The sequence below is a fragment of the Pomacea canaliculata genome, linkage group LG4 (assembly GCF_003073045.1).
Source record: "Pomacea canaliculata isolate SZHN2017 linkage group LG4, ASM307304v1, whole genome shotgun sequence".
Classification (NCBI taxonomy): domain Eukaryota; kingdom Metazoa; phylum Mollusca; class Gastropoda; order Architaenioglossa; family Ampullariidae; genus Pomacea; species Pomacea canaliculata.
This window is the reverse complement of record NC_037593.1, coordinates 30,227,745-30,234,173: the sequence shown is the minus strand read 5'-3', so window position 1 is coordinate 30,234,173 and position 6,429 is coordinate 30,227,745. Positions and strand designations below refer to the sequence as shown.

The following is a 6,429-nucleotide window of genomic DNA, read 5'->3' as shown; positions in this document are numbered from 1 at the left end:
TGAGTCACATGTCAAAGACACCTGCCGTCACATGAAGAAGCGTATGTTCGGCGGTACCTTTGATCCTCCGTCACGCTCGGTGGGACTGGGGCTCACTGGAGCATGGGAGGTGCACACGAGGGGGTGGACCTACGAGACTGTATGTTGTAGTTCATCTCCACGGCAAAATCAATCACAATCTTTTGATCCCCTGCCCTCCACCGTCGTGAAAGTTCGAACAGTATCGGAACCCTCCCCCGCCTCCTCCCACCCAGCTCATGAAGTGGAGTTGAATATATTGTCATCGGCTTATCTGTAGTTGACATCGTAGGCTGTACGCCAAACCCAGCAGGAGACAAACTAACTGGGAGAGGGTTTGGACCAAGACTACCGTTGGCTGTTTACTGTAACCGCGTGTTTACTGATGCGTGAGTCCACCTGTAATCACGATGGCCACTCACAACGCTTCAGGTTGTTGTTGTTGTTGTTGTTGTTGTTGTTGTTGTTGTTGTTGTAGTAGTAGTAGTAGTCAGTGAACGCTACTCGCTCAACTCGCAACCTATCGGCCGGTCGTAACATGAAGTAACCGTTTCGAGAAAGGGGGAGAGGGTCTAATGAGTAAGGTGAATTACAAGTGGCTCACCATATTTACAAATCGCCTTCTACCGGTCTTGACAAGTTAGATACTCTTGGGTTGGGGGAAAAAAATGTGGACCACAAGATCCAAGATCATTACACGCCTCCACCACACTCACAAAAAGATAAAGCCACGCAGGTTCCACCGAGATTCGAACTCGGATCGCTGGATTCAAAGTCCAGAGTGTTAACCGTTACACCATGGAACCGGTTGGCCCTCCCTGTATGAGGAAACGATAATAGATTTGTGCAGCGCGAGTAATACTCCTGGGGACTTGCTGTACTTAGTGGGTAGCAGGCTGACATCATCGAGATATCGACTGGCGTGACGATAAGCAATGTAGACAAGCAGTTCGTAATATTGAGCCACGACAGTGACTATGAGCAATGTAGGTGAGCACTGAGCAGTTCGTGTCCATGAGCAGTGAGCGCGACGACAGAAGAAAGCTTCTAAAACAACGACCGAAACACAAAAGCAGCAGAAGACGAAGTAAAAGAAGATCCGTAAGCAGCGCAAGGCCCAGACAAATGTATTACGTGCTGGCCACGTCTTCTTCACGTCTTCTGATGTCCGACCGCCCTCGTTCGTCACGCTCGCGCCATCTGTCTTCACGCCCACCATACGTCACCTCCAGCCAAGGAATAGTCACAGAGGATAGGTGGAGGAAACTGCTGCACTCAGATAGTGGTGGATGAATACAGATCACGTGCTACGGGTTTTGAAAAAAAGTGTCTAATCCTTGTTTTATTACAGAGCGGTTACTATTTGTCGTCTAAGATGTCTTATCAGGAAACCATGACTGCCACAATAATAATAATCATCGTAGTCATCATCATCACCATCATCATCATCATCATCATCATCATCATCATCATCATCATCATCATCATCATCATTATCTCACTGTAGCTTAATTCTTTTGCTTGTAGAGATGCTAGAAAATGGCATGGATCTTTTGTGAAGAAAATAAACAGAAGCCAGCTCTCCGCCCTCTCTTTGGAGATAAGGAGGAAAGTAGTTTTATTTATCTAGTTATCATCGACAGAAACACGTAGAAGTGTACGTCTCGAGAAGTAAGGAAGAAGGTATAAAGGGTGCCGGGTGCTCGTTACTTCGTGTTTGTCTGAAGCCCACTGTCTAGCTGACCATCATCTCCTTCATCTACTAATGAGGTGCAAATGAGGAAGGGTTTCCTCTGGCTGCTCCCTTGGCTATAAGCTGGACGCTAGTTTTCTGGCTGGTCAAATGGCCGGCCGTCTGCCCAAACTTCATTAGCCATTAAAATGAAAGCTTTGCTGCCGCCAACGATTTGTCGTCTGCCCGACAAGTGACCCGGGCAGTTGAAAAGCTGCCGTGTGAAGGAGGACAGTCCCACACCCCTAGGGTGCCAAGACCTCCGGTTTGTCTCATTATCTGTAGTCGTGGCCGCGACAGTCCGCAGTTAATGTTAACGGGCCTCAAGCATCCTCCAGACTAGAGAGGGAGGTGTGTGGAGGGGTGTGGAGGGGTGTTGAGGGATGAGATTGATATTTCACGCCGTCAGCGGCTAAAGGTGTATATCGTCCCAACAGCCGGCCCTGTAAACACTTGTCACAAGCTGAGAAAGAAAGTGTGCCCGAGATGAGATCTGAACCGAGAGACACCCGATCCTCAGTGTGGTTGTGACAAAGGCGCCTGGAAATATGATCTTGTCGTCTGCTTTGGCAAGGGATGGTCTGTGGTTTTTACGAGTGTCTGGCTGTAACTGCCTGGGGGGCGACTCCAGACGATGGACAGACCATAAAATAGAATTTCTTCTAGTTCAAAGTGTCCATAAATAAAGTTTATGCATGTATGGTTGAATTTTCGACAGTAAGCAACAATTTAGTGCTGTGGTGAAAGTTTGATACTTGTCTTTGTAAAATTTTGAGTGTGACATTGTGTATAAGCTATTTCTGATGTATATTCACTCACAGAAAAGGCGTAGTTCGGCCAACAGATGTAGACAGTTGCTACATATATCAACCTACAGAAAACATAAAGACCTTGACAGACTTCTACAGTAATTGTTTGTCCACAAATTTTTATTTTATTTGTCCATTAATGCGGTAAACAAGTGGTAGCTGGCGACATTTCTACTGGAAAAAGTTTGTCATGAAAAGAATAATCGGCCATGGACAATGGTTATAAAACTGTAGCTGTTGATTTGGCAAAATGAAGAAACAAACAAGCCAGCCATTGAGTTGATCAATAACCAATCAACTATCCGATTAACTTATGTTGCCGAGCGCCTTCTGTATGTCTGGAGCCGGGCGAGCTTCACAATCTTCTATGTTCATACAAGCATATCAGAAACCTGCTCACATCCTCTTCCAGCAGGGACTTACACTCTCCTCCAGACGGCGCTGGTTGCCTCCTCGCCCTGTCGTCACCAGAGGATCCGATTTTCGCCGGAAATTTATCTTCATGCCGAGGACTCTCACGCCTATCGGCGGGCACACGAGGCCCTCGTCCATCACTCGCTCCTTGTTGACGATGGAGGCTGCAAGATCCTTTCAACCCTCGTCTTCCGAGGCGGGTGTGGACGCTCGTTTTGCCAGACCTGTGATCGGCTTTCCTCCCACAGAGCGGAAGTGAGTTATGTGGTCTTATCTGGCTTGGGGTCTGTCCCAAAGGTCACAGGTCACGTTTATCTTAGGGTAAAGCGATGACAGCGATGCTGCATTATTTTACAAGGGTGATGAGATAGAAGATGATGTGTAAACATTCAGTACTCGCACTAAAGAGTAAGAAGGACAAAGAGATTGTAATATTTGCGAGAGTAATAGGTTCAGCCAGTCACTGCGCTTTGTTTTTGTTTGTTTGTTAACATCTAGTCCTCGCCATAAAGAGAGGAGAGTATGCTAAGCTGCAAGATTTCTACAATAAAGAAAAGAAAGAAAGGATGAAAGAAGTCTGAACTAAGGGATCCATGCTGGTTTGAACCTTGTTCAGGTCATGAAAGGTTGATTGAAATCCAATCAACCACCAATTATTATTATTACTATTATTATTATTATCATTATTATTATGATTATTAACGTCTGTTAGGTTTAAGAACAAAAATGTGAAAAATTTTAACAACTATGTTTACTGTGTTAAAATAATTTACAATTCTTCCTAACCTCTAAACTGAGTTTGCTACCTATATTGGAATTAAACTACTTTCTACCTGCTAAAGCTGGAATTTAGGATCAGCGTTTAATATCGTACATAACCCTGAAGCAGGAAAGGACCGAGAAAGATCCTTCAGTTAAGACGCGGCTTTAAATTATTTTAAAAAACAAAACAAAACAAAACAAAAAACCAGAAGGGAGGGAAATGGAGAGGCGAGGGGTGGGATGGTGGGGTGGAGGAGAATTGGCTGATGTGAGACACATCTGAAATTGAACTGGGTTTCGATTTCCACACCGGAATTCCCAGCGGATTGTCAATCTCTTGCTTCCGAGCGAAATGAGAAATGAGAGCTGCAGACTCGCACGTTCTCGGCTGAGGACGAAGACCTTGTGGAGATCGTTGAGCCTCGTCTCAGAGAAGTTTCTCAAAGCTGCTTTGACAGTGCGGCCAGTCGCAGTTCACCATACAGACAGCCGTCTGGTGACTGGTACTCACTCTTCTTTGCTCAGCACACTCTTTTTTACCTCTTTTATTCTCTGAGACTCATTCATTCAATCTTTTATTTAGACAGACAGACAGACCAAAAAAGACAGAGAAGTTATTTATGATTGACATGATGTTTTGACTCATTAAAAATAATAATTTGATGTTTTGGGAATCATCTTATCTTGGGTCTCAGAAGTTAACAGATAGTTCACGTCTGGTCTTTTGTGTTCACCCAGGTCGGAGGTCAGATGATCCCACTTTCTAACTCTCTCTCTGACACACACACACGCGCGCGCTTTTACGCTAGCAGACGTACGGACAGTCCTACGAGGACCTGTGGTGGACTGGCGATCATGGTAATGTGTCTGGTGAAGAGATGGGCGATGATCTACATAGGTGGCACTGTGAATTAATTTTAAAGTTGCATTTTTCTTGAAAAAAAGGAGTTCGCCACAAGGAACGCCTTAAAGTCTTAAACCTTTTACAAAATTTATTCCTTGCCTTTTTATTTATTTTTTTTTTACCAGCACTCAAGGCTGGGCTGCTAATGTGTTAGTCTCTGGCATGTAAAGCTTATGTACATATAAATCTTAGCCGTTTAGCCGACTGTTAGGTTTTAGCGTTCCAGCCACTAACAGGAAACTGTGCACCCGACCCCAGAGCTTTGATCCCGGGTGGTGGCAGGTGAGGACAACATGGCGGAGGAGGAACATGGAGGGACTTGGCGGGTGAAACAAATACCTGGGGTAGGGTCATCCATGTCGGTTAGGTCGAGCATCAAAGGGGAAGAAAATCACCAGTTTCTGGTTCTCCAGGTTGGAGTTTGGGTGATAAGCTCCCGAACTGCCGAAGACGGTTTGTCACGAAAGGAGAACCGAGACAGCGCGGTCCGTTAACAGACAAACACAAGAGAAGGAGGAAAGAGTAGATGGTGGAGGGAGGAAACAATGCACCAACCAGTCGAGAAGCTTGGTCAATGGCAGGTCACTGATTTTCGCTTTCTGGGTTTCAGCGCTTGCCTTCAGATTGAAAGTAAAAACCACGGACACATTTTTTTACTGGACGGCTGACTGAGGCACGTGATCCAGCTAGTCCCGAGAGACCCACCACGTCCGTTTGCACGTGCGCTGTAGTTGATTTGCCTAGAGCTGATCGAATTGTACCTGGACACGTGAACAGTTTCTTTCAACTTTGATTATTTTTAGTAGTTTTTGTCGAAAACCTCTACAAATTCAATGTATTTATGCAGATTTCTAAAGATGTGAGAAAAAGAAAAAGAAAAAGAAAGAAAAAAACAAACAAACCCGGAAGTGCCTTCGGCCTTGAGCCAAGCATTGGATCCGCCTCCTCCCTTCACTAACCTTGCACGTGCCTCTTAATTCAAGCCAAAGGCGTGGCCATAGGTTCCCTCCCATAAACAAAGGCAACTCTCCTGTCTGCTTACTGGGACACGGAGAGCGGATAAAAGAAAACTAACTCTCCTGTCAAAATATCAGCCCGATCTTTATGAAAATGGCAGTTAGGGGAGTAGCTACACGACTAGAGGCGTACTGGTTCGGTACCTGTGAGTGCAGCGACCTTTGCCTTGTCAACCCCGCTGTCGGTACCTGACTTTGTATGCACTAATTGAATATACCAAAGAATCGCAAAATAAAATCTGAACAGGGAGGTGGTAGTGAACATGTGAACTACTCTGGACAAAGCAGTGTCATGCAATGTACTCAATGGCACGTGCGTGCTAGTGACATACGTATTGTGTGCAAGTGGGATTGCGTATGTCATGTAAGATCAGCCTCCATAAGGACGATATACTGTATCTCAAATGTCTCCATCGTTGATGTTAAGCGGGAGGGTGTGGTTGACAAAAGAAAAAAGAGAGAGAAAAAAAAAAGACGCACTTGGATGAGAGCCGATAAGCAGTGAGTTGAGGCCGAGATGTTACAGATGTGGAAGGCAAGACCTCGTGCATTCAAGACTCGCTGCAGTCTCCGCCACACGACACAAATCCTGACCGTGGACTGCTGCCCTGTCCCTCTGCTTTATTTCATAAGCATGTGCTGCCACCTAGCGAAAGATGATGTAGCGCAGTCCCCCCAAAATATTCGTACATACGGCATCCACTACAGACCTCCATCGTCTCTGTCAACAGCGAGGTATGCAGACGAAGTCTCTACCAGAGAGTCATCAGGGAC

General features: G+C 45.6%; 1 non-coding gene across 1 annotated transcript; it reads right to left on the bottom strand.

The window, feature by feature from the left end:
• Positions 1 to 752: 752 nt before the first annotated feature.
• Positions 753 to 824, bottom strand: Trnaq-uug. Its single transcript has one exon. It is a non-coding gene; the product is annotated as a tRNA-Gln (tRNA).
• Between the last annotated feature and the right edge of the window lie 5,605 nt (positions 825 to 6,429).